The sequence below is a fragment of the Mesocricetus auratus genome, unplaced genomic scaffold, assembly GCF_017639785.1.
Source record: "Mesocricetus auratus isolate SY011 unplaced genomic scaffold, BCM_Maur_2.0 Super-Scaffold_6730, whole genome shotgun sequence".
Classification (NCBI taxonomy): Eukaryota; Metazoa; Chordata; class Mammalia; order Rodentia; family Cricetidae; genus Mesocricetus; species Mesocricetus auratus.
Window position 1 is genome coordinate 77,382,957 of NW_024429184.1, and position 8,648 is coordinate 77,391,604.

Genomic DNA, 8,648 nt, shown 5'->3' on the forward strand with positions numbered 1-8,648 from the left:
GAAATTAAGAAAAAAGTTATTTTTGATAGATATGAAGGAAACAAAAAGATGGCTTTTAGAGGGCTATCTTTATGTTGATGTGAAATTCTTCTTTCTGTCTCTATCTGCTCTGTCTCTGTGTGTGTCTATCTGTCTCTGTCTCTTTGTGTGTGTATATGTGTATGGGTGACTTCTTTTTGTCAGAATAGAATTTGCATTGCATTAGTTACTACTCATGTGTTTACTAATCAGCTTTCTGTTATTATATAAAAACACCCATGGGTTCCCTTAGATTATCAACTTAAGAAAGGTTTGTCTTGCTTCACAGATTTAAAGGTTTGAATGAACAGTTGTTTGATCCCATGAATTTAGGTACTACATTAAGGTAGACACATCATGATGAGAGAATGGCAATGAAGTCCCACTTGCCTCATGGCTGAGAATAAATACAAGAGAACAAGAGGGGACCTCAGAATCCTTTGAGGGTAAAACTCAGTGACCAGAGTACCTTACACTAAGCTATTCTTCTTAAGTTTCCATTACCTCCCAATACTCCCAAACACAAGACCAAGCCTTCAACACATTAATCATTGGATCACCATTACCATCCAAATTGGAGCAAGCCTCATGGCTTAAATTTAATTTGGAAATCTCTATAAAGACCTTGTCAACAAATAAGGTCATATTATGAGGAGGTAAGAATTTCATCATGAAATTTGAGACACAATTCAATCCGTAGCAAAGGACATCCCAGCACCAGGAACAAAGTCCAATGTCTGGCATCAAATTCATCACAGATTTCCCATTTTATTTAGTGTTAGTAACATCAAAGTAGCTTAGGAATAACAAAATAAAAGGTAAACAAAAACACCATATTTACACTGTGCAACAGTCAGTTGAATTGGAATTTGAATGGTGGGGGTCCAAGAACCCGAAGTTTTATTCTGAATTCCTGCAAGTGAGTCACAATTTGAATTTAATTGTCCTCAAAGTTCATGCTCTTGGAGTGCTCGGTCCTGAGTTTAAAGCAGGATGTTGGAGCCTGTGGAGGTTCTAAGGGGTGAGGGCTGGGATGATGGTGATGCAGAAGTCAGTCCAAGGTGGGAAAGTCTTGGAGTTATGCCTTTTCTTGGTTCTGACTTTCTCTATTCCCCATCCAGTATCAAGTGAACAAGCCAAAGTGCAAGTTCCTGCCACTCTACCATGACAGCTCTGCTTGTGAGATACCACAGTCCTTGTGAAACCATGCCCAATGTAATGCTCTCCTCCCATACATTGTTCTGTCAAGCATTCTGTCACAGCAAGGAGAAAGGAACCGAGTAGACTAAGTTGTCTTAATATGGATGTGGAGCTGATAATCTATCATCAGTCTGAGTCAACATCAGGAAAGAGAAAAGTACAGCAAAGGATACAGCATGGAAGTAGAAGGGATGGTATTGCAAAATATTCATGTTGGATTGGGAATGGGTCCCCAAGAGGGCTGGGAACAGTAGGTGAGTCAGGGTTAAAAAATCAAAATTGGTGAAAAGACACCATCAGTGAGTCTTCTAGTCCTGGAAGGAGAGTTTCCATGACAGTGGGAAGCAGATAATCAATGGCTAGATACAGACTGTATACATCCAAGTGTTTGTTGGGGTGTAGTCTACCATCTTCTCTGTTGTCATATATGTATATATATATATACATATATATATATATACATACACACACACACACACACACACACACACACACACACACACACACACATATAGACTCAGCCAGAAAGAAAACCAGAATCAGGAGAAAAACAAAAGATGAATAAGTAGACAAAATAGGAAGGTTCTGTGTACTAGTTTTCAGCAGATCCATGTTGTGTGAAATTTCAGATTTTTTAAAATGGAGACATTAGAGAACATTTACTTCACAAAATGGTTGTCAGTGGGATCCTCTAAATAGCTTGTTTCCCCCCCAGGGCTGCTTGGTTTTATTTGCCAGAAATCGTTTCACACAATTGTTTTCTATAAGCACATCTGGCAAGAATCATGAACTAAGTTTTAGGAAACAATAGCTTTTGTTTGTTTGTTTATATGTTTGTTGTTGTTCTTGAGACAACAGCTTTTAAACTTAAACACAATAGAATAACTTACCTTTTTAGACGTGGTTGTTTCATATGCAGGATGAGAATCATGCCTTAATTCCTAACTAATTATCACTTTAAAATAAATAAATAGCATGTGTGAAAATAATTAGAAAATGCTGAAGTGTTTTTAGCAAGACATATTTAAGGGAACCTTTCATTATATTAAGTTGATCTGAGATGTCATGATGCCATTGACATGTAGCTCATGGTATTAGATATAATGGGATGGAAATGATTTTTCAATTAATGACTTTGGGAAGGATGCTTAACTACATGTGGTTTTCTGCAATTTCAGAAGGGGATTCTTTGCCTTTGCCCCAACAAAAGAGAAACAAAGATCTCAGCAAAGAACATAGGCAGAGCAGAGCCCTGAAACCAAAGGATGAACTGCAGACACATTGAAGTCCTTTCTAAAACAGCAAGTAATACCAGCAGCTAGCTTCTTGAACAATGTAGAAGGCAAGTCAGGGCTCTCTTCAGAAGCCCAGGCCACATGGGAGCTTGGAAATTTACAGATGGAAAAAATCAATTATTCCTAAGAGTCTAGGAATGGGAAACAATCAGCAGAATGACAATGGGCTGCTGAGAGTATACAGAGGTGGGGTGTGGACAAAGGTGCTTTGTTGTCTGTGCCAGAGAACAGGACCAGGTTATTGGTGTCCTTAGAAAAAGGCTACCCCTACATCCGATAGGGAGGAGAACTAAGACTTGCTATATGAATCTCTCCTCAGCAGAAAATTTATACCTGAATACACATAAGCTTGGTCTACTTTGTAACAAAATACAAGAATTAATTTTTAACCTTTCAGTTTTGGCTAAATCATGAAGTATTGTGAACAAGTTCTCTCAGATCTGGTCTACAGGGAATTGTCTTGCTTTGCTCTCCCAGGCAAGCTGCTTTGAGTACACACATGAGGATTATCATTACTTAAGATACGGTGTTGGATGGAGACTCATTAGTGTCTTTTCAGCTTGTAGCTTGCACACACAAGACATCTGCTCCCTGTAACTCACAAACACCTTGTCTTTTCTATAGGAAATTGTAAGCTGAGAACCAAGCAGACATCCACCTCTTTACCTTCAACCTTTCTTGCTCCCTGATGATAGCATGAGCATGCAATAGATTCCAGATTCAGAAGAGACCATGCAAATGTAAAGTAGAAATGATATACTCAGGACACAAAGCAGACGAGCATGTATCAGAAGTCATACGATATGCCAAACAAACTGGAAATTCACATTAAAAAAAGAAATAAGGGGAAATACTTGAGAAATTTGTTTGAAAGACATCCTAAAGTAAATTGTCAGTAGGCTTGTTTGCATAGTGATTCATCACTCTTATTTGAGCCTCGCTGGCTTTTACTTTATATTTGGTCCGTTTTAATGTACCTTCCAGAAATACGATGGGACTGAACTACAGCTGAGAATTACAGTAGGAAACTGACTTCCTTTTGTGAATTGTGAGAAGAACAAGATGGGCACTGCTTCAGGAAGATGCTTTAGAACACAAAGTCCTTCACTTTTCTGGAGCAACGGCAAGGAGTTGACTGGTGACTCTGTAGTCGATAACCTAAGGCAGTAGGGAAAATTGTGGTCTGAAGTGCAAGGCATTTGATTTTATGCCTGTCTACAAAGTACCTGAACAGAATCCCTCAAAAGACAAGGTAAATTAACTGTCAAATGAATTGTTTCTACAAGCAGGAGACAATATATGATTTGCAAGATCGCCTGGGGGCTTGCCTAAGTTTCAGAGTGCCATACAAACTTTCAGAAACGAATTTCTATGCCATCTTTGGCTGCTATCCTTTCGTCTAAGCAGCACTACCTCCTGGCCTATGGACAGATACCCTCACTATAATGATCATGCTTGATAATTAATATTACCCTAAATCTGAAGATGATAGAACTGTTGAGATGACTCATGGCACTAGACTGGGGATTTTATAATTGTTCTCTTTCTATTTTTTTTGGAAACTGCATTTTAAATGTGCTATTCTAGGACAGTGTGATGGTTCAGTGAGTAAAAGCATTCAGCCATAAGTCTGGTGATCCTACTTTGATCCCTGGAACTTAGGTAAAGAAATGGATGAGGAGAGAATCAACTCCACAAAGTTGTTTTATGTCTTCTATATATGTGTTATGGAACAGGCATGCACAATAATTAATAATACTAATAGTAATAACCCAAAATACAGTATGTTACTTACTATAGAAACACTGTCCTCAATTTCTTCATAGTCCAACTCAGATTTAATCATTTAATCTAGTTGTTTTACCCACTATAGATGCTGATTTGCTTTCATCCATAGATTGACTTCAAATTCCAGTCTCATGACGTGCCATGTATATTAGTGTCTTCTCTGTTGCTATTACAAAATACTCCACCCAAAATCAACTTAGAGAGGAAAGAGTTCATTTTAACTCACAGTTCCAGAGAGACAGAGTCATCATAAGGAGAAACACATGTTGGTACACATAGGTAGAGAAGGTGTATCAGCTGGAACCTCTTCCAGCTGGTCAATCACATTTTACCCTCACCCAAGAACCAGAGCCCTCAACCAGAGAGAGGCAGAACAGCACATGGAACCAGGCTATAAAACTCCAATAAAAAAGTTAAAGCCAAGCAGGGCTGACATTCTCATGAGCCAACTCAGTAGGAAAGAGGAGTACTTAGCATTAATATGAAGTTGCAGATCCACAGCAACAGCAACATAGATATCTTAGGGGCAACACTTCCTCCACATCTGAAGGTTCCATAACCTTCACAAATAGTGACATCAGCTGGAGACCAAGTGTGCTAGTTCATGAGTCATTGAGAACACTTCACATTTAAACTAACTGGCATGCTCATGGCATAGGCTAATTCATATATGCTCCCAAACCTTGTTTGTTCCACAAGTATCAAACATCATAGCACAAAAAATCCCATGATCACTGGGAAAAATAACCGTATGTGGGATACCATCTACAGACTTACTCATAAAACACGTTCCTTACATTACACTCTGCTTCTTTTGAACTAGAGTCTCCAACTTCCCTGCTTTCTGAGGCCTTATGCCCCGCCACTTTCTTGAGCTGATTTGGCTAGAGCCTCAAAGAGGGCAGCACCATCCTGTTGGACTCTGAATTATAAGCTCTCTTGTCTAGCTTTACAAATCTACACACGATGGCTTTGGCTAGTATTGGGAACTTGGAGATTCCTATTACAGTTGATGTTAAGGTCAGTGAAGGAAAACTCAGCTATCCAGATCTGGTCCTTCATTGGAGCCATTGCCCAGAGAACATCAGTATCTCTTCTTCCTCTTGCTCAACATGGAGGTTTTTGCTCCAGCTAGGAGACTGATGGATTCTATGTTGACAGCATGGAATGCAGTGACTTTCAAACATATGGATAGTTTTGTTCTTACTATATTTCATATAACTCTGAATGATATCACAATTCTTGTTACTATTTACATGCTACTGGCTTAGCATCAAGCCTCATGGCAGCCCTCAATGTCAGAACTTCAACAAACTCACTGAGCAGTCAGTCTCTTGCAGCAACTCAGCACAGACACAAAGAAGACAAATCAAGCATTTGGGGCTAGAGTTTCATTCAACAAATACAAACAGTAGGGCACACGTAAAATACAGGTGACAAACATTTATTATACTTAAACAATGACAAACATCTGGCTGCAAACTGGCTTCATTTGTGTTATTGCTCTTATCTCTGGTTTCATAGATATACACTAGTAAGCAGTCTAATGATGGTTCTTGTCTTGGGAATCTGCCGTTGAAATTTAGAGGGAATCTCTTTGGCCTCAGTTTTCATACAGTGTTATCCTAGACAACCCAGATACCTGCTTCTAGCAACTAACCTACTATTCTATCACTTCAGAAAACTTTGATATGTTGTGTAGCTTTCCACCGGGAATGATGGCATGAGAGTACTCTGAGGGGTACCATACTGAAGACATGCACTTGTCATTTTGTAGTTGAGTTCTGTTGCTATAGGTCATGACTTGCTTGAGTTTCCATGTTCTGTGCTGGTCTCCTTTCTATGCTGTGTATTATGTCACTAAATGTATTCCTTGTTGGTGCATCACTATAGGGTCAGCTAGACTCTCACATCTAACCAAAATAACAGGCACTGTGTGAACTGCAACTTCATAATAATGCTAACTAATTCTTTACTCTTATACTCATCTGGTTAATGAGAATGCCAACCTTAATCATCTTCATCCTTCAATTTCTTATATCCCTATTTTCAGGTACTAGAAAGTGGCAAGAGAAGGTAGCTTTAATCACCACTTTTAAGTTTTGATTTCCTTAATTTCTCCAGAGGAGGAGCAGCAAGTATGATTTATAGAAAACACCAAGAGCTTACACATCAGAGACATGTGAACTCCAGAGTCAAACATTTGAATTTAAATTTCGAGTTGCTTAGCCTTCAGTTTCCTTGTACACATGGGATTGACAAGAGAAGCACCTGTCTAGCTCTTGTAGAGTTTTATGGAGATTAAATACAACTCATATCAAAAATGGTTTGCAGCATGGACATGTAGGCAGCTTTCAATCAAGGCATTGTCTGGGTAGGAAGAAGATAGCTTCTGTGGTACTGCAAATGCCTTATGCATGATTCTTATAACTGATGTTGCGATGGCACAGAATTGGTAAAATGGAGTCTCAGAATATTGCCACTTCAAAATTATTAAGATATATTGTACATTTTAATTCCTGTGTTATATGTCTGCAAAGACTGTTTATTATCTTTGATCAGAAAAACAAGTATAATGAGGACATAGGTCATGCCTAGTTCATTTATTACCATACCTGGGGCTGCTTAGCACCTGGCATGTGGTAGAAACCATAAGAATGTGCATTGCCTAGATACAAAATCACTAAAGATAAGAGTTTGACTAACTGAGAAATGAGCCATGTGCTGTTATCTTCTTTACCTACATTCCAATTTCAACATTTTGCATAAAAAGTTAAAATAAAATGGAATTGATAAAAATCTATGCCCTTTAAAGTCAATTATTTCCCATAAAACTGATTGTTGATGATAAACTTCCAATATGAATTTCATTTCTAACTTGACCCCGTTTATTCTCTAATTGTATGGAATCATTGTTGCTAATATTTGGTGGGCCAAATTATCCTAACATTGAAACCTCTGGATGTAGCATGCTCCGTATTTAGCTGGCTCTTCACATGACTACTAACATTGCCAAATGTGGCCATTACTCAGAATCTCATCTCCTCACTCTTTCCTAAAGTTTGGCCTTCAGTAAGACTCTAATCACACAGTCACCTCTGCATTTTCTTTGGAATCGCCCTAGCATAGCAATACATGTTTCATGTTTCTCTCCTAAGCACCATGGGTCATATTTCCTTAGGTTAAACAGCGTACATGATTCAGTCCTCCCTGAGTCCATGCTTTTGCCACTATATGCAAGCTGTATCCCTGGAAAGATCCCGGTATCCCTGATTCTATTTCCAAAGGTACATCTTCACTCTGAGCAGTATCCAGAGGGCCGGGGGAATGCACATCTTTTTGTTTATTAGACCCTCAAGCATGGCATCTCCCTGTTGGGCAACACTTCCTACTTATTATTTTTCCAAACGGAACCATCAGACTATTAGAAAAACAGGGCTCCAGGGGCTGCCTAGGCTTCCTCCTCACAGTACACGGAATACTTTTCTCTTGGAAGCTTGCCATCAACAGAAACACAACCTAAAAAGGACTAAATACCTGAAGAGAACACCAAACAAAATGCTATCTGGCTTAAAGGAGACAGCAAACACTTCTGGCTGGGATATTAGGAGAAGTGCTTGTTAAAGAGAGCATAGCTGATGGAACATGAAAGGGAGCAAAGGAATGACTTTAGGGCCATTGTGAGTCATGGATCTGGCACTGTACTGAAGAATATTTTTAATAGTTCTGGGATCCATCATTTCTTCATATTTAAAGTCAGGCTATCAGGCTGGATTCTCAGGGCATATTTCACTCTGTAAGGTCACACACCAGTGGCCCTGAGACAGGGTGGGATTTGGAAAAGAGAGAAAAGGAACATTAGGATAGAGTACTGTTCAAAATATGATTAGGAAATGGTGAGTAGACTGTGGATGGATCTCACCTGAAGAGGAAAAAGAGACTGTGTGAGAAAGAAGCTAAAGTAATAGACTCGATTTTGAAAAAGGACATGGCTGCTGTTCTGGTGTTCTGGAGGCAGGAAAGCACATAAGTGAATGTTTACACATGAATGAGAAGGGATCTCTACCTCGTAAACACTCAAATTAGTGAGCTCAATGTCCTTCAAAATTGAGATTACAGTTTAAAGGTAGCTAGTACAAAACTGACATACTAAGGATTCAGCCTTTCAAATGACCTCATAGAACATTCAAATTCACTGGGAACAGTTAGATTACCTCACAGCTACAATGGTCAGCTACTCTGGACCTCACTGTTTATTTCACTATAGCATCCTCTTTACTGATGGGTATAGACAAATACTATGTGATTATGTTATCTAGTCTTGGAAGAGGCAGTTTACACCTTAGT